The sequence below is a fragment of the Lygodium microphyllum genome, chromosome 10 (assembly GCF_053477565.2).
Source record: "Lygodium microphyllum isolate KBCC chromosome 10, Lygodium_microphyllum_v1.1.10, whole genome shotgun sequence".
NCBI classification, from domain to species: Eukaryota; Viridiplantae; Streptophyta; class Polypodiopsida; order Schizaeales; family Lygodiaceae; genus Lygodium; species Lygodium microphyllum.
Genome location: NC_141144.1, coordinates 151,803,519 through 151,823,985, shown reverse-complemented (window position 1 = coordinate 151,823,985; position 20,467 = coordinate 151,803,519).

Here is a 20,467-nt window from a genome sequence, read left to right as displayed (position 1 = left end):
CGAAAATTGGTGATGAGGATGAGGAAGCCATAGAACCTGCATTCCTCCACATCATGGTCATTGCCAAGCAAACATGCGCTTTCAATGCCTTGATCAACGAGGGAGCAGACTTTAATGTCTTAACTCATGATTATTGGACCCAACTTGGTAAACCACCACTACAGCCCACTAATGCCCGATTAAACCCATATGGGGGCCGCTCATATGCACTCCTTGCCGGACCGCTGCTGCTATCGAGTCTGAGACTGTACCAATGATCTTTTAAGTGTTTCCAAACGCTAAAAATGCAGGCACAGAGTCACTGCTAGGGCGAACCTTCAAGAATCAAACTCGCTGCAATGTCGATTATGAGTCGCAATGCATCCACCTCGCCATAGGCAACATCCATATTGATACAACCTTCGTCAAGGGTTACGCGATTCTGTTAAAACCCACAAGGCCACCGGTAGAAATGCTCGCAGCCAAGTCTACGAAGGGGGGTATGGCTCAGCCACCATGCACCAAGCCTCATGGGCCACCGCTCACAACTACAAAAGCTAAGGCCCTTGCATAACTCATCAAGCTCAAGCCATTCCTCATCTGGCATAGTTGCAGGCGGATGCCCGCTCAACCTCAAAGGTTTGATCAGCGATTTCTACACCAACACCTACCAAATCTGGCTCTTCCAATAAGAGTAATTCGTACCATCGAGCTTAGTGATATTGAAAATAGCATGTTTAGTGGACGAACTTGCCATAATGCAGGCTGGAAGACTGTAGACAGTTCAAAATAGCTTGCTGTTTATTGCAAAAAATGACCAAAAAATCACCAAAATTGAGAGAAAATGGCGAGAAAAGTGTAATCAAAGCTATTGCCCACCAAGTACTAGTGAAAGTACATCATTTTAGAATATTTCAGCATGAAAAATCCATGACAGTCCATACATAGATGCTTACTATAATAGATTACAAATTTTAGTAAATGAGAGCTAACAGTGCCAAAATCAGATCCCAAGTCAATTAGATACTGCCAAGACCAAAGTCGGCATCATGCGGGCATAACATAGGCATATGACAGTCGATAAGCATGAATCCAATGCCCAAACATGTCATACAAACATCTGCCAGTGAGTAGGCACACCCCCCAGTCAATGGGGCAAAGTGTTCCTACCACTACCAAGACTTGACACAAGTAGATGTCAGCTCACAAAGAGAGGGACCCAAAGCAAAGAGTCAACTCATAAGCATTAGAGGAACCAAGACATATGAACCATGCATCATCTTGAAGGGTAAAAGATCCCAAATAGTCTCAAAAGCTCAAAGAGCATAGACCGCCTGCTCAATGGCTGTCAAGCATCCAAAGACGCTCCCACTGGCACAAAAGCCGTAAATATCAAGCAACAAAGCTCGAACAAAGCATGTACAAGCACCAGTGGGCAAGTGTCCAAGATCGAGCATCAATGGTACATCCCAGACATGTAGGCGGTAGAGCATCCGTATGTAGCATCCATAAGCATGTAAGACATCAAGTACATCCCAAGATACAACTTTGGCAAGCCAATAAATAGCTCAAGTAAGCTCCAGGAATTCAAGGTCAAGCCAAGACTGAGTTCCAATAGCAATAGGCTCCAAACAATGTAACTAACATGTAGTAATGGCATAGGCTAAGCATGTTAAGACCGGTCAGACATAAGCAACATACATGCCATAAGTACATCCAAGACGGAGCATCCAAATGCTTTGCAAAGCGAGCTCAAGCTCAACCAACGATCCCGAATCAAAACCAAGCTCTATGTCGAGCCCCAAGTGTCAATACATCACCATATATACCCGAAACATAGCCTGAAAAGCATAGGTATAAGCATACATGAGTAAAATGACTTCAGTCCAACTGTGTATAGTAGTGATTTACTATTCAAAACTGAGAATTTCAGCCCCAAAATTAGCTCCAAATGGTTGCCAAACAATAGGCATACATTCCCCTAACATCCGGGCATCAAATGGGACCAACCGAGCATCAAATGACAATGCCAAACAAGCTGTAGCATCAAATGTCAGTGTAATACTGTCATAAACTGCCTATGGACTGTTATGACAGTCCCAAAATAGTGTTAAATCGGTCCAAATGCTATGCCAATACATCAACCATCAAAACCAAGCATCAAAGCATGTTCATATGCCCGAAATGGAACCTTTCCAAGTGCCAATGGAAGGGGAGAGCTGCTGTTGTGACTGTCAATGCTAAAGACACATATGGGAGGGCTATGTGATTGTGCCAACTATAAATGTTGGTCTTGGGGCTGTAAAAAATGGTGGCCAAGCTTCAGAGGGGTCCGGTTAAAGCCAAGGAAGGCCTCAAACAAGCTCCATCAAAGGGGAGAGCAGCCCACATATGAAATGAGAGCTGGGAGTGTAATGGTTGCCCTATTTCAAGAGGGCTGAAAACTGAGGTAAACCCTGTAAAGAGTGAAGAAATACCTCTGTGCGAATGCCTTGAGGGTGCCCAAAGGGGCCGGGAAGGTACTTGGGAAGCTGGGGCGTGACGGGAGCTCGAAGGAGTCAGATATGGCTGCCGGGAAGGAGACCCAATGCGAGTGGGGAGTCAATGGGAAGCTGAGAATGCCATGAACCAAGTTCAAGAGTCAGGAAGCCAAGCCTTGATACCAGTTGAAAGGTGAGAAGGATCGAAGTTTGTACTCGAGAGCTATGGCGGGAGAGCAAGAGCAAGAAAGAGAGAGGCAAGAAATGGAAATTCCAACAGTCACAATGTGTGACCGAGCCTTCCTTTATTCAAACTGTCACTAAAAGAATAAAGAATAAAGTGACGGTGACGGGCGCCCGCCACCTACAGTGTGCAGTGGTGGTGACTGTCAGTGTAGTAATACACGGGCGACTAGACGGAGGCGCCTTTACCCCCAACATTTTGTATGCATCTTGAATGGTTATGCATTGAGCATCTTGCTCCATCAATTGTGCTTGTGCTTGGTCTCTTCTCTTACCCCAAGACCCATTAGATGCATGACTTCTAGACCTATGGGATATCTCTTGCATGTCAGGTTATTGGTTTGACAGTTCTTGGTACCTTCTTGCCCCTTGACACTCACTGTTGGATGTATCTTGCTATGTGGCAGTTGCAATGACATATGTATCAGTGATTGCTTCACTTTGGGACAGTTTTACATATTGTTGTCATTTATTCCAGCAAGTTGAAATCTACAAATTTTGAGTACTTCTATTAGGGTAATGCTTACTATTTGATGTTATCTTGGTCATATTTGGTGGACAGGTGCTTCTCTTGGTGATATCCACTCTTTCAGACAGTTTTAGCAGTGATTTTAGTGAAGTTTCTACTAGTTACAACAACCTGTAATTTTTTCTTTTTGCTTTGATTTGGGACAGTATGTTTGGTCATCTGAAAGACATAGCTCTCTTTAACATTGCCAAGTTGGATGGTACCAACTATGGGTATTGGAAGTCCCAGCTATGGCAAGTTTTGGTGCAGAAATTGCAGATTAAACCCTTGTATTTCAAGGTGTTAAAGCTCACGATATGGATGATGATGTTTGGATGGAAGTTGATGAGCTATGCAAGTTTACCATTATTTTATCACTCTCAGAAGAGGTCCATCCTAATGTTGTTGAAGATGAGAATCAGAGTGCATGGGATTTATGGGAGAAGATTCAGGAGCTTTATGCACAGTAGAGTCCTGCGTCACATATGTATTAACTAAAGTAGTTAATGGACCTTCACATGAAGGAGGGGACATCCTAATCATCTCATTTCTGTCAGTTTCATGCTATCATGAGGAATCTATTGTCGTAGGGTATTGAGTTCAAAGACAACTTGCACCCATTGTTTCTGCTTGGCATCTTGCCTGAATCATGGGATGTCTTCCGTACTGCCATATGCAGAAACAAGCTTGATGGACTGAAAATCAAAGATGTTAAGAGTGCTTTATTGAGTGAGAAAATCAACAAGAGAAACAATGATGCTTCCCGGTCTTCACATGCATTGACCTTTAGAGGTGGCAAACATGGCAAGCATGATAATGATCATAAGGGCAGGGACTCTCAGAAGTCCAGGTCCAAGTCATGTGGTTGCAGTAAGTCTCGTGGATGGAAGTCTGATCTTATCTGTCATTATTATGGAAAAGCAGGACATATTAGGCCGCAGTGCCATAAGATGCGTGATGATAAGCTCAAGGAAAAGGGAAAAGAGAAAGTGCAGGAAAAGTCTTCTAAGCGCAGTATTGTACCTGCAAAGTCCAGTGTGAAGATAGAAGAGGTTAATAGTGTATCGGAGCTACCTTGGATCATGTTTTCTCTGTGGATTCTATCCCTCATGTATCCCTCTGACATGCTTGTTTGGGGCATATGTCCTTAAAGGAATGAAAATGCTTCGTGCTTTGCAGTATCTTTCGTCTTTTGACTCTTCGCATTTTGATTCTTGTGATCATTGTTTGTATGGCAGGTAGACTAGAAATACACATAAAAATTCTGATAAGAAACGCATGGGTGAGCCCTTGGCTCTTGTGCACTTAGATGTATGTGGGCCCATGCACTGTCAATCACTCCATGGGGCAAAGTACTTTGTTACTTTCATAGATGATTACTCAGGTAAGGTTTGGGCTTATCCCATAAAGAGAAAATCCGATGTCTTAGACACATTTCACCATTGGCTTGCATTAGCAAAGAACTAGTCAAGGAAAAGGCTAAAATGCCTAAGGTCAGATAATGGGGGTGAGTATGTATCACGTGCTTTTGAGTAGTTTTGTGATAAGCAGGGTATTAAGCATCAATTGACCCCCCCTTCCCACCCCAGAATGGTATGGCTGAATGCATGGATAGGACCATTCAGGAAAGGGTCCGTACCATGCTTAGACAGGCTGGCTTATCGCAACACTTTTGGGTTGAGGCAGTTACTACTGCAGTGCATCTCATTAACAGGTCGCTTAGTGGTGGCATTGACTTTCAGGTTGCAGAGGAGGTCTAGGCAGGAAAGGCCCCCTCTTATGATCATTTGCATGTCTTTGGATGTGAGGCATTTTTCCATGTGCCAAAGGACAAATGAAATAAGATGGATCCTAAAAGTGTCAAATGTATTTTCATTGGCTATGGAGATGTAGGAGAGATGGGTTACCGTCTATGAAATCCGTAGGTGTGGAAAGTGATCCATAGCCACGATGTGATCTTTCATGAGGACAAAATGCATATGCAGCCTGAGAAAGTGGTTGAGATATGTAGAGTTATCTTTCAGGGGGAGCCACTTGCTCCCATTCAGCCCACTCCACGGCTAGCTAGACAGCGTGCAATATCACTTGATGCTCATGGCCTAGATGTTAGACATGCTAATGTTAGACAGGATGTCGGTTAGGCAGTAGAGCCTAGGTTGAGGCATTCTACTAGAGATAGATGACGTCCTGACCATTTTGCACCCTGTATGGATTACGTACTGGTTACAGATGCACGAGAGCCTCTCACTATTGATGAGGCTATGCATAGAGGTGATTGTCACTCTTAGGAGAGGGCTATGCAGTTTGAGCTTGACTCATTGCATAAGAATCAGACTTGGGATTTGGTTACCTTGCCTCAGGGTAAGAAGGCTTTGCCATGCAATTGGGTGTACAAGCTGAAAAGTACCCTTGGACACCCCAAGCCGGCATACAAGGCTCGATTGGTTGCTAAGGGTTTTAAGCAGGAGCATGGTGTTGACTTGATGAAGTCTTTTCTCCTATGGTCAAGATGATCACCCTACTTTTAGTCTTGGCCTTGGTTGCACAACAGCTTGACCTGGACTTGTACTAGATGGATGTCAAGACAGCTTTTTTACATGGGGACTTGCATGATGAGATTTACATGGAGCAGCCTAAGGGCTTTGCAGACTTTATCAGGGAACACCTAGTGTGCAAGCTCAAGAAGAGTCTATATGGCTTGAAACAGGAACCTAGGGAATGGTACCATAAGTTTGATGCCTTCATGCAGTCACACGGCTATAGCCGCAGTGCTATGGATCCATGCTTGTACACGAAGAAAGCCCGTGATGGTTCTTTATTGATTTTGGTACTCTATGTGGATGATATGCTTCTAGCAGGGAAAGAGCAAGATGCTCTTAAGGCTTAGCTCAAGAAGAGCTTTGAGATGAAAGATCTGGGATAGGCCTCTCATATACTTGGTATGTGCATTATGTGTGATAGATCTCAGTGACTACTCTATCTATCATAGAGGGAGTACATTCATAATGTCCTTGAGCACTTCCGCATGCAGGGTGTTAAGCCTATTGGCTGTCCATTACCTTTTCATGTGAAGGTTTCACAAACCGATTGTCTCCAGATAGATGAGCAGAGAGCCGAGATGACCAAGATTCCCTATGCATCAGCCATAGGCAGTCTTATGTATGCCATGATAGTCACCCATCCAGATATTGGTTTTGTAGTTGGGGTTGTGGCACGTTATATGGCTACACTTGGCAAGAAACATTGGGATGTCGTGAAGGGTATCATGAGGTACTTGAAGGGCACAACAGATATGTGTATTTGCTATGGCAGCCATGATAAATGAGTCATGGGATACATTGACTCTGATTATGCAAGACATGAAGATAGTAGGAAGTCTACTTCTGGCTATGTGTTCACTTATGCTGGAGGGGCTATCTCTTGGATGTCTAGGGTGCAGAAGTGTATGGCCCTTTCTACTATAGAGGCCAAGTATATTGCAGCCATAGAGGCTTGCAAGGAGGCTATCTGGTTAGGCCGTTTGATTGCAGACCTTGGTATGACAGATGCTATGCCTACACTGCATTCGAATTCTATGAGTGCCATTCAGTTGGCCAAGAATTCGGTCTTCCATGTGAAGACGAAACATATTGAGGTGAGGTATCACTTCATTCGTGAGGTCGTTGAGGATAGGTCTGTTGACCTTCTCAAAATTCTGACTGAGCAGAATCCTGCAGACTTGCTCACGAACAGCCTCACTACAGAGCGCTTTGTCTCAGTTTAGCTTTCGAGGCCGCCTCTACGCCTTTGTTCTCTTTATGTTCTTTTTGGATTTTTTCCTTTATTTTTCTGCCATTCTGATTTGAGGTTAACATTACCCCCCTCCGAGATGGGTGCTAGTCCCATGGAACATCGAGCTGTTTGTTGGGGAAGGGCAGGCGGTTGGCAAGTTGTTGATCAGGCGATGGTAGGGCCATAGGCGGGTTGGGCTGCCGTGGGAGCATGGACAATACTGTCAAGTGGGTGATGGGGCCTCCGAAGTTGATGGTTTGGCACATCTTGTAGTGGTTGTGAGGATAAAGTGCGATGCTCTTACCTAAGTGGAGTGTCTTCTTTATTGTGGGGTGCCATGTGCGCATGCTAATGGAACGCGGAGCTGGGTCCAACCACAGGTAGGCCTGGGTGATATCCCACATGTGAGGACCCCGTTCGTGTAGTAGGGGTGTGGTGAGTGTAGCATAGGGTGACAGGTCTAACCATAGGCGAGTGTTACCTCCCTAGGTGTGTCCTGCCCTTGATGTGCCCTAGGCGTGAAGTGGGGGCAAAAAAGGGCTAGGGGGTTAGGAGCGGGGCCGGCCGACCGTGATCACCGGATGTTCCTAACTTAAGGACCCCTAGGTGGAGGGATTGTGAGCAGTGTGCTGGGACTGGTGTGCAGATGCATTTAAAAAAAATAAAATTTAAAGATTGGGTTTAGTTGTAGGGACTTGTTAGTCCTCGTCCTCAGGGGGGTGGTGAAGGAGATTTAATGGAGTGGCTCAAAAATCTCCGACCATGCAGGAAATTCTTAAGGTTCAAATGAACCTGGAGGAGAGTGGTGGAGAGGAAAGGATGGCTGCAGCGAGTGAACCGGCTATTGCTCATGTCTTCAAGAACAACAATGCAAAAATAAGGGAGGAGGCTGGCCCGCATCATGAGGTGGGTCATCGCGTACCTATCAATTGCATAAGGGTCAAAAAAGAGCAGGGGAAGGCCATGTTCGACCTGGGTGGGGTGGGTCTTGCCTAAGTAGGATTTTTAGGAGCCTAAGATAGTTACAAGTGGTGATGAAGGCGGGATTTGGACAGAAGGAGAAATTGATGATAAAGCGTATCATGGTGGCATCTAAGCTATTGGAGGTGAAGATGAGGGCCTGGGCTAAAGTGGTGGTACATGGATTGTAAATTACAGGGAAGTCGTAATGGCCGTGGGCATTTGTATCGAAGTCTACTCCTATTTGTCGAGGGTATGCCATGTAGGCAGGGTCATTCCTCTTTGAAGAGAGTATTATAGAAGGCTATCCATGCGAAGACGTTGTCGTCACATATACACCTTCGCCACAGTGGTTGACACTCGTATCTGGGCACGGACTGAGGTACTTCAAAAAATTTATTCTACCAGTATTCCGCATCCTCGGTGCCCTAGAGGGTGGGATTCTTCTCTCTTTCTTGCAGCCACTGTTGGCTTAGGCGACTTCTGACATTGATCACCTCATCCACTATTTTGGTGGAAAGAACTCTGCGCTGGGCATTGGGGGTGAGGAAGTTGAAGGTGAAGGGTTGTTTGATCATTCTAGCCTGCCCACACTTCAGCCCTTTTCTTCATCTCTTCCATGCCTTCTCCCTGTCTTTGTACCAAGGCTGTGTGCCTCCGTTGTTTGCTGATCTTCCAACTCTCTGCCCATTCGCTCCTGTTCTTCTCTTTCGAGGCTCAGCCTTTTAGTCATTATTTCCATTTCTTGGTGGTGGTGCTCCTCTTCTTGTTTCCTCGCTTCCTCCCCTGTAGTAAACTCCTTCATGCCCTGCTTGATTCGCCCTATCTTAGCTGCTAAATCCTCGTATTGCATGATTAGTAAGTCATATTATTTTTGCATCTTCTCGAGCTCTTGATTTTCATCTATGAACTGTCGCTGCCAGCTTTGCTCCTTTTCTTCCTTGTTTTTCAGTTCCCTCTTCAGGTCGAGAATTTCCTTTTGTTGCGCAGCCATTTGCTTTGTTTTTTTGAGCTGGAAGACCGTTACCACTTCCCTTTCTGCCTCCAGCTCGGCCACCGCGATCCTCCTTTCCTCCCTTTCCCTTTCTAATTGCAAGAGTAGTTCATTGACGTATTCATCATGATTTGCGTGCAACGTCATGGTGGTGGGGATTGGGGTGGTTGAGGCTTCCATTTTTTGGCATTTTGGCTCTTGCATGTATTCGGCATCCGTAGTTGGCCTTTTGTGTCCAGTGGGGATGTGGCCTCCCGCTCCTTCCTTGTGCTAGTTCCTTATTGATAAAGTATTGCATCCACGCCACAAAGTTGTCCATGTCAGTGCTGGCCGGGATGCTGGGGATGGCAGTAGTGGCTTCGTTGTCGGGTACCAAGGGGGTTAGGATGGGATGGAAGGGGGATGTTACCCTTACCCTCGATGACTGTGGACAGCATGGCTTCAGGTACTTGTGCGCTTGAGCTGGGTCTATCTTCCCTAGGCGGACTTAAGGTCCTTAGGCCATCGAGTCGGCTATGTTGTTCTATCAATCGGCAAATTGCTTTGGCCATGTCTTCTTCCTCTTGTCTTCTCAACTTGGCCTCCTCTTCCCTAGCTCTTTTTTCTCTCTCTTCTTCTATTTTCCTTGCCTCCTTGGCCAACCTTTCAGCTTCTTCCTTCTCCTTCTTTTTCTACTCTGTCGCCTCTCTCAGGGATTCCTTTTTTGCTCTTTCCAGATCTTCTTCTTCCTTTTTCCTACCCGCCTTCTATTTCTTCCTCTAAGTTGCCTTCCCAGTAAACTTCTTTGTTTTTCTTCGTTTGGATTGAGCCTCTTGCTCCTCCTTCTCTGTCTCAGTTTCTATCCATTCGCTCGATTTCTCCTTTTCTTGATGGGCCAGTGACCTGTCTGGGGTCTCATATGCTCCTTTGCTTCCCTGTTGGGCCTCTTTCACAGCCTCCTAGATGATGGCCGTTAGTATGCTTCCATACCCGATGAAGGAGGCTTTCGAGGAGGGTTTCTTCATCTCCGTATTCTTAGATGAGGGGAATTCTCCACCTACCTGTTTGTTGCCCAAAGCTAGTGCTTTGGCCGCTTGGTCTATTGTTTTGTGCACATAGCCATTCCAATCCACCTCGTCCAAGGTGTGGGCTGCCACATTCTCTAGCACAGGTACATTGATCCGATGCATAAGGGAATTGTAGCATTGGCTGGAGAAAAGGGCATGCACCAACTTTGCCTGTAGGCGAATCTTAGCATCGAGGATGTCTTGTAAGCTGATGCCATTATTTGTCAAGACTTCTTCCCTATTCATCTTCAGCAGGGCATACACATCCCTTTTACGTTTTTTCTCCACCCTAGGTTCCAGTCCTAGTGCTTTCTCCACCAAGGCTTGGGTTAGCGGTACCTGCACTTGCCAGGCATTGTCCCCACTTTCCATCGTCACCATTCCGCACTCTTGGTTGGGGTTGTACATTCTCAAGAACTCCACACACTTTCTGTGGTCAGGTTCCTATGCAAACTTCTCTAGGTACTTGTGGAGGTGGCATTGTTCCACTATCCTCCTTGCGGCCTGCTCCTTGGCCACCATCTTCTCAAGGTTGTGAATACTGCAGAATTTTAGCTGACTGTAAGCTCGATTTTCTAGGCTGATGCCATACTGTGCTCTCTCTTCTTCTGTGAAGGGGAGTCGGTGGGCCCAGTCTTGTTGCAACATCTCTTGTTCCTGTCATGAACCATACTTTCCATTAGTGCTATAATTATTATACATACAAGAATTTGCTGAAAAGAAAGATTTTATGTTTGTTGAAGAACAACATTAAACTCCAATACAAATTCTCTTCTTCAGACTTAGTTTGTGACATCCCTCCTACGTCACCCGTTTCTTAGGTATTTATTGCGTTTACTTGATCTTGATTGGTTTTAATTTGATTCACCTTCACGCTACCCTCATACCCTCTCCCCTTCCAGATTGACAAGAATCCTTCCTAGGATAGAAGGTTAGGAGATCCAGGGCATTCAATGTTCGGGTATAAGGCTTATTTGCGCATGAGCCAAGTATAGAATTCTGGGTTGTATTGCAACTGAGCCTTGGGGTCCAGAGCGAAGGGTCGGGTACTTACGTATGTGATGTAAGTGAGGACATCGATTAGGAAATCACTGGAATCGACGCGGCTAGCGATGTGGAGCTCCTCCTTGGTCAAGAGGTGATCAAGATATGGGTGTCCCTTGATGTGCTCTTCCATGGGTTAGCCACAAAGAGTGGTTAACACTCTATATGAGGTGGGTGCGATGTAGGTTGGGTCGTACTCCGACGTCTTGATTGTGCAGCGCTGCTCAACGTTAGTTATGATTTGGCATCCTTCGAGTTCCCACTGCAACCGCATAGTGTATCAGTTTTGTAAAAATGGGGAGTCGGTATCAACTAATGCTTTCAACTCCTCGACTTCTTTGTCAGTGATGGAGAAAGTCACATGCTTGTCATAATATGTAATGAGGCATTGTTTGATGGCTTGGTCTCTTGATATCTCAGCGCATAGCAACTTGATAGCTGAGTGGGGTGTTTTGACAAAGGCGAATTCAAATGTTTCCCACGAACAAGGCATCATGCGAACTTCCATCAGGGCTCTTGCAGTAGGCCCGAGTCCAAGCGGTCATAACTTAGAGCCAGTGACATGAATGTGGCATCCAAGCATCTAAGACAAGCAATAACATCATCCCTCTGTCTTCGGCTAGGTTTGTGACTAGAGTTAAGAATGATTTCTCTCTTGTAAGATGGTTTAAGGCCCGCAGGTGGCTGGGGTTTGATGGGGCTAGTAAGCGTGGTGGCAGATGGTGGTAGTTGCCCATGACGCGGTGGTTGAGTCTCGTGGATAAGCGTGGGAGTAGTGGCTGCTACGGATGGGCTGCTACACTCAGATTGGGTTTGGCAAGTCTTATCATCATTAGTAGGGGTTGAAGGGGGTAACGTTGTTTGGGGTCTGGGCCAATAGTCTTGCTCAACTCTTTGGAGCTCATACATGGGTGAGCTGGTACGAGGCATGCTTGTGAAACACTGTGGCTTCTGGTTCCAAGGTTCCACGGGGCTCGGGTTGATTAAACAAGAGGGTAGCATTTGAGTGATGGCGTGGGCCACTCTAGCCTTAGGGATCCATAGCCAGGCATTCCCCTCATAGTATCCTTGCACGTGCAAGAGGGCTTTAGGAACCCATCTTGGCTTGATCATGCTTTGATCTCTGTAACTACGTCTCGGTCTCCTGGGCTTAGAGTTGTGGAATAAAATCAAGAATCTCTATGACAAAAAAATTCAAGCGAGTCAAATGTATTAGCTGAAGCAGCTTATGGATCTGCGCATGAAGGAGAATGTGACCATGTCTGCTCACTTGAGCCAGTTCCATGCTATACTCAAGAACTTGACTTCGAAGGACATCACTTTTGCAGAGGATGTCACTCCTCTTTTCTTGCTTGGTACTCTTAATGAGTCATGGGATGTATTCCGCACTGCATTATGTGCCTCTACTGCTACCTTGAAATTATCTGATGTTGAGAGTGCTCTTCGACAGGAAGAGGTTAACCGTAAGAATTTGGATGCCTCTCGTGTGTCGCATGCTATGACAATTAGAGGCAGGAATGATGGATATGGAAAGCATGGCAGTGGTAGTGGCAGTGGCAGTGGCCATGGATGGGATTCTCAAAAATCTCGGTCCAAGTCTCGTGGGAAGTCATGTAGCAAATCCCATGGCAGGAATGCAAATGTTACTTGTCACCATTGTGGGAAAAAGGGCCATATTAGACCACAATGCCATGAATTGCGCAATAAAAGGCGCAAAGATAAGGGGAAAGACAAAGTGTAGGATAAGTCTTCTGATCGCAACATAGTGTCTGCAAAGTCCAGTGTTAAAATTGAAGAGATCAATGTTATGCAGCCTAAGGATGTTGATGATGATGATTATATCCTTGCAGCTTCTTTTAGTGCTTCGCAGATGACAAAGATACACTCTATGTATTCACAGTATTGGCTCTTGGACTCAGGTGCGTCCTTTCATGTGCGAGAGTGGTTTCATTCATACCGTATTGTTTCGGGTTCTGTGCGCTTGGGTGATGACAGCTCTCTTGATATTGTGGGCATTGGTGATGTTAGGCTGTAGTTTCCTTCTGGCAGCAGTTTTGTTATGCAGGATGTACGTCATGTACCTGCTTTGACACGTAGTCTCATGTCAGTTGGACAACTTGATGATGCAAGATATCATGTATGTTTAGGAGACTCTGCATGGAAGATCACTTGTGGCAGACTTGTGATTGCGAGAGGTGCCAAGGCTGGCAGCCTCTATCCCTTGATTGTATCCCCTTGATCATGTTTTGTCTGTGGGTTCTATGCCACATGTATCTCTTTGGCATGCCCGTTTGGGCCATATGTCTTTGAAGGGAATGAAAATGCTTTCTGGTTTGCAGTACTTACCGCCCCTTGATTATGCATGTTTTGATTCATGTGAGCATTGTCTTTATGGTAGGCAGACTAGGTCTACGCATAAAAAGTTTGGTAGGCCACGCATGAGTGAGCCCTTGGCATTGGTACATTCGGATGTCTGTGGGCCCATGCCTTGTCATTCTATGGGTGGTGCCAAGTATTTTGTTGCTTTCATAGACGATTTTTCACAGAAAGTTTGGGCTTATCCCATTAAGTTGAAATCCGATGTCTTGGCTGTGTTTCAGAGATGGCTTACATTGGTTGAGAACCAATCTGGGTATAGGCTAAAATGCCTAAGGACATGTAATGGGGGCGAGTATGTCTCACGTGCTTTTGAGCAGTTATGTGATGAGACGGGTATTAAGCGTCAGTTGACCGCCCCCTACACCCCCCCAGAATGTTACACATAGTATGCTTAGCCACGCAGGCCTACCATAGAGCTTTTGGGCTGAGGCAGTTCGTACAGCTGTGAATATCATAAACAGATCACCTTCTAGTGATTTGGATTTCCAGGTTGCCGATAGGTATGGACTAGAAAACCTCCCTCTTATGCGCATCTCCGTGTCTTTGGATGTGAGGCATTTTGCCATGTGCCCAGGGACAAGAGAAGTAAGCTGGATCCTAAGAGTGTCAAATGCATTTTCCTTGGTTATGGGGATGCAGGCAAGATGGGTTACCGTCTCTGGGATCTGTAGGCGTGGAAAGTCATCCGCAGTCATGATGTAGTCTTCCATGAAGACAAGATGCATAGGCAGCCTGAGAGAGTTGTTGAGATCTGCAGGGTCATATTTCAGGAGGAGACGAGAGCTCCCGCACAGCCAGTTGGACAGCCTATAGCTACAACAGATGCTCATGGTTAGGGTGTTGGCCAAGCAAATGGGTAGGCAGCAGAGACGGTCTACTAGAGACAGACGTCCACCTAATAGATTTCAACCCTCGATGCATTGTCTTGGTTACAAATGCAGGAGAGCCTTTCACTTATGATGAGGCTATGCGCAGGGGTGACAGTCACTCCTGGGAGAGGGCTATGCAGTCTGAGATAGACTCCTTGCATAAGAATGAGACTTGAGATTTGGTTTCCTTTCCTAAGGGCAAGAAAGCTTTGCCATGCAAGTGGGTGTACAAGCTGAAAAGTACCCCTGGACACCCCAAGCCGGCATACAAGGCTAGATTGGTAGCAAAGGGTTTTAAGCAAGAGCATGGTGTGGACTTTGATGAGGTCTTTTCTCATGTGGTTAAGATGACCACCTTGCGCTTAGTCTTGGCTTTGGTTACTCAACTGGACTTGGATTTATACCAAATGGATGTCAAGACGGCTTTCTTACATGGGGACTTGCATGATGAGATTTATATGGAGCAGCCTAAGGGCTTTGCAGAACCTGGCAAGGAGCACCTAGTGTGCAAATTGAAGAAAAGCCTTTATGGCTTGAAACAGGCACCTAGGGAGTGGTATCATAAGTTTGATGCCTTTATGCAGTCACAAGGCTATAGCAGGAGTGCTATGGATCCGTGTCTTTACACGAAGAAAGCTCGTGATAGTTCTTTATTGATTTTGGTACTCTATGTGGATAATATGCTGATAGCAGGGAAAGCTCATGATGAGCTAGATGCTCTTAAGGCTGAGTTCAAGAAGAGCTTTGAGATTAAAGATCTGGGACAGGCCGCTCACATACTTGGTATGCGCATTAGATGCGATAGGTATCAGTGACTCCTCTACTTGTCACAAAGGGAGTACATTCATAAAGTCCTTGAGCGCTTCCGCATGCAGGACGTAAAGCCTATTGGATGTCCATTGCCTTCTTATGTAAAGGTATCACAGGCTGATTGTCCATAGACAAATGAGCAGAGAGCCGAGATGGCCAAGATTCCCTATGCATCCGCAGTGGGCAGTCTTATGTTTGCCATGATAGCCACTCATCCAGATATTGCCTTTGCAGTTGGTGTTGTGGCACGCTATATGGCTACACCTGGCAAGAAGCATTGGGATGCCGTGAAGGGTATCATGAGGTACCTGAAAGGCATTGCAGATATGTGCATATGCTATGGCAGCCAGGATACAGGAATCATGGGGTACACTGACTCTGATTATGCAGAACATGTAGATAGTAGGAAGTCCAGTTCCAGCTATGTATTCACATATGCTGGAGGTGCTGTTTCTTGGATGTCCAGGGTATAGAAATGCACGGCCCTTTCTACTACACAGAGGCCGAGTATGTTGCAGCCACTAAGGCTTGCAAGGAGGCCATTTTGTTGGGTCGTTTGGTTGCTAACCTTGGTATTGATGCTATCCCTACACTGCATTCGGATTCTATGAGTGCTATTCAGTTCGCCAAGAATCCGGTCTTCCATGCGAAGACGAAACACATTGAGGTGAGGTACCACTTCATACGTGGGGTCATTGAGGACAAGTCTATTGATCTTGTCAAGATCTCGACTAACCAAAATCCTACAGATCTGCTCACGAAAAGCCTCTCTACAGAGCGCTTTGCCTTCCTCAGGAGGTTGATGGGCATGGGATGAGATGACGTCTTTCCTCATCCTGTTGTACATGTGTACATGTTGTACTGTCTTTTTTCTTTTTCTTTTCACTCCTCACTATGGCAGATTTGCCTTTAACTGGGAGGTTGTTGGGGGTAAAGGCGCCTCCACCTAGCCGCCCGTGTATTACTACACTAACAGTCACCGCCACTGCACACTGCAGGCGGGCACCCATCACCGTCACTTTATTCTTTATTCTTTTAGTGATAGTTTGAATAAAGGAAGGCTCGGTCACACATTGTGACTGTTGGAGTTCCAATTTCTTGCCTCTCTCTTTCTGGCTCTTGCTCTCCCGCCATAGCTCTTGAGTGCAAGCTTCGATCCTTCTCACCTTTCACAAAACTGACAAACCTATGACAAAGATAGGTGCCTCCCCCAATAGGCGTATCAAATCAACCCACTACAGACTAACTACGGACATAAAGCTCTCAAGAGAGCAAATGCATGTAACTGTCCCATAAGCTCAAGCTCAAGTGTAAGTAAGACTCTGTGTACATCCGAATATACCAAGAGGCTCCCACTGGAAGTAAAGCAGATGCAAATAGAGCAAGAAACACTCTAATACATGGAGTACATAGCATCAGACATGCCAAATCCCAATAGGGTACATCCAGAGCATAAATCCCAAGCTATCTTAGACCCATAAAGCATAAGCCTGAAAACATTCAAATAGCATATAATTGACAACCAAATGTAATGCCCAATAGGTCCAAAATGCTCAAATACATCTAAAGACGAAGCTCCAAGTGACTGTCAAGCATGGGCAAACCAAGTGGCATCCATATTTGACCAAAGCATAAGTACAAGAAGCCTAAATGTCAAGCAGTGACAATAGGTATAAACCAATCCAAAGCATGCCAACTGAAGCCAAATGCCAATGAATGATAACCAAGTCGGAGCCTAATCCAAGCTCAAAAGCATTCCGGAACCAAAAAAGGAAGCATTTGACAATCTCCAAATATGTATGATCATTCAAATCTCTGATAAGAACCCCGGATCCAAGAACCAATGCATACACCAAGTAAATGAGCTTCAGTCCACTGTATTACAAAAACATATGTATTGTCAAATGAAGCTCAATCGATGCCCAAGTCTGCTCCAAATCAGTCCCAATGCATAGACATAGCATCCCATACCATCCGGGCATCACCGGGCATCAATAGGCATCAAACGGGCAATGCTAAGAAGCATCAAACAGTAAATGTCAAGTGCTGCCCTGTTTTGATAGTCCTGGAACTGTGTATACAGCAATGACTGAAGGTGGAAGCACTCAAATCGATCGCCGGGAGCCAAGAACTAATGTCGGAGAGTCCAACAATGATCGGGAAGGTTGCCAACAGTGTTGGAAAGCCGGGGAAGAAATTGAAAATGCTAGGAAGAGATCAACCCAGCCCCCTAAAAATGCGCTGCATTTTTCGCTCGCTATTCCTAGGGGTTGGGGGGTCTTCAGTAGTGCTCTGAAGCACTTGGCAATGTTGAGGGTTGTGGGGGCTCTGACGCAGCCCTGGAAGGTGTTGCAATTCCTGCAATGCTAAGTGGTGGGGTGCACAATGTCTTGTGACATGCCAGAAAGGAGCGCGGGGAGTTGAGGGAAGGAACTCTAGAAGAAAGCGTGAAGAGATAATGCTTGTAGAGAGAGATACAAGTGCTCAAAGTGTTGTAGGTCTTGTTCTGGCTATGGCTACCAAGCAGAACAGTGAGAAGAAGGGGTAGGAGATGGGGTTCTAGACTTGAGCTTGACTAATAGCTAGATAAGAGTGAAATGAAGCTAGAGGAGAGCTCTAATACCATGTAAAAAATACAAATATAGAGCATGGCAGGATGTTGAGTGTTGAAATGACTTGTTTTTTGGCTGATTTTTGTTGTTTTTGAGAGCTGAATGGTTGATTTTATGAGATGATTGATTGGTTTAGAAGTGGTTTGACAAGTGTTTTGGATGATATTGATTGTGTTTTGGAAGTTCATGATGATTTATTGGTGGTTCTGTGATGTTCTGATAGGTTCTGATTGGTTCTGTATACCTTCTGTTTTGCTCTGTTTTGGTCTGTTTTGTTCTGATTGTCTTCTGTAAGGAGGGATGGAGTATTGATTGATGAAGATTGAGATATTGTGAAAGTTTATTGAATGGTTTGTGAGAGTTTGGAATGGTTTGAGAATGAGTTATGTGATTTTGATGACCTTCTGTAACCTTCTGTAGGTCTTCTGTAGAGCCTCTGTTTCTGTTCTGTTATGTTCTGTACTGTAGCTATTCTGGTACTGTTCTGTGACTGTTCTGTATGCTTCTGTATGTGTTTTGATGGATGAGAGTGTAGCTTGGAAAAGTTTTCTAGCCTTGGAAAGAGGTGAATACAAGTGCAAAAGAGCTGAAAGAAGTGAAAGAAGTAGCTGTTGAAGACTCAAGTGAAGACTAGAGTGAAGTGACAGTAGTGAGCTATGAAAGGACACTGTAGTGGCTCTGGTGACTCTTCATATCAGACATACCTCTTGGGAGGGGTATCCACGACCTAAGAAGGATTATTGAGAGTGATTTTTTGAGAGATTGTAGTGAGGATATGATGTATTATTGATGGAGAGAGCGAGAGAGAGTCAGAGATAGCCAATTCTACTCAAACAGAGTGATTGTATATGAGAGATTGAGAGAGAAGACTATGAAGATATTGAAGATGAATACTATGTGATGTATTTCCATTCAAAGATGGTGTATTCCTTTGCTTTCTTTGTTCTATTGATGTATTTTGTGAAGATGTTGAACAATATGGTTGATTCTATCAAATCCGTGGGAGATCTACATGATGTTGTATGAAGATTTGTTGTGCCTGGTGTTCTTTTATTCATTGTGATCATATGAAACATGATAAACAAGCTTGTTGGTGTTACAAGATAGATTTTCTTGCAAGAGAATTCCCTTTTCCTTGGTGTTCCTCTTGGGACTCCATGTTTTTGGTGCGCAGCCGGGGAAACTTGCCATCAACAAGCACCAGAAGAGGCTGAAAATGAAGGAATTGGCATTGCCAAGAGGAGAAGAATTCAATGGATGTTTGTAAAGTTCATTCTTCCACTGAAGAGTTGGAATTTCTCATAATTAAAGCCACTTTCCACAAGAAGTTCATCCCACAATGGCGAAAACACATCATCATCATGATGCATGCTCTATGTGGCGGACAGTTTCCTCTTTCTGTTGAAGCAGCAGAAACTTGCATCTTGGTGGCAAACTGTTTGGGAACAAACTGAAGAGCAGAAACAAAGAGAATGACCATCCATGGAAGATTTGGCATTCATTGAAAAGTTTCCAGACATCATCAAGTGGGAGATTGTGAAGAAGCTTCAGGAGTCTTGGTCTGTAGAGGTTCACAAAGACAAGAAGGAAAAGAGTTGGAATTTATTCGTGGATGCTCAACAGCAAGATATATGGGATGCTTGGTGTACTGATAATCTTCTGTTTGTTCAATTAGCAACCCACTGGAAGTTGGTAGACAGAGTATTTTTCACAACATATACTGTTGAAACCATCAGAAGCTGGTATTACTATGATGATGGCACCACCACAATGCTCAGACGTATGCATTTTGACACCTTCAGAACCGAATACCTTCCTCTATGCAGTGGAATGAAAGCAGATTTCAGGGACGTTGAAAAGAAAGAAGTAGAAGAAATGTTGGCAAGAGAGTCCTCCAGAGACTGAAGCCTTCTGTTAACCCTCTGTGGAGCACTAACAACATAGTGGAGCCAACCCCCTGATGAATGATGCAATAAAGAGGCAAGCGTTAGAACGAGTCCAGAGGTACGTGAGAAGAGAGAAAGCAAAAATCAAGGCCGAGAACGAGCTCGCAGCAGAAGCCGCCTTTGACGCCCTTGCGGAACTCTTTACAGAAGTCCCAATGGCACATCAAGCCCTTCCTCCTCCTGCTGGAGGTCCACTTCCAAGCCAAATCCGCCCTGGAAATATTGATGACAGGCCAGTGAATGTAGTCCCATTGCCAGTTTTTAAGGGAGAGTACAATGAAGACCCCGATCTTCATGTAGCAGAGTTTATGGTAGCGTGTGTGGCTAATAATGCCAGAACCCTTGAGCATTGGTTGGCAATATTTCCCGCCACTTTCAAGGGCGCGGCGTTCCAGTGGTATGAGAGACAAGCAGCAGGAACTTTTGGCACATGGGACGACCTGAAGTTGGCCTTCCTCACTAAATTCAGGCGTGAAGGTCTTGAAGAGCGGATGTGAGAGGAATTTATGAACCTAAGTCAGTCCTCTGGAGAAAGAGTAGAAGCTTATGTCTCACGAATGGAATCCATCCTGAAGAGATGGATTAACCATAATCTAGATGATGGCATTCAGAAGGGGGTGTTTCTCAGAGGATTACAACCAGAAGTCCGTAAGTTTGTAGAGCTGCAAAGACCAGTCACGCTGCAAGCTGCAACAGAAGGTGCATGACTGTATGATGAAGTGGAAGCTAGATTAGCAATGAATACATGAAGAGGAGTCCTACCTCCTCTTATGCCAGGAATGATGTACCCACCAAATGCAGTCCCAGGGACTGTTCCCTATCCCTA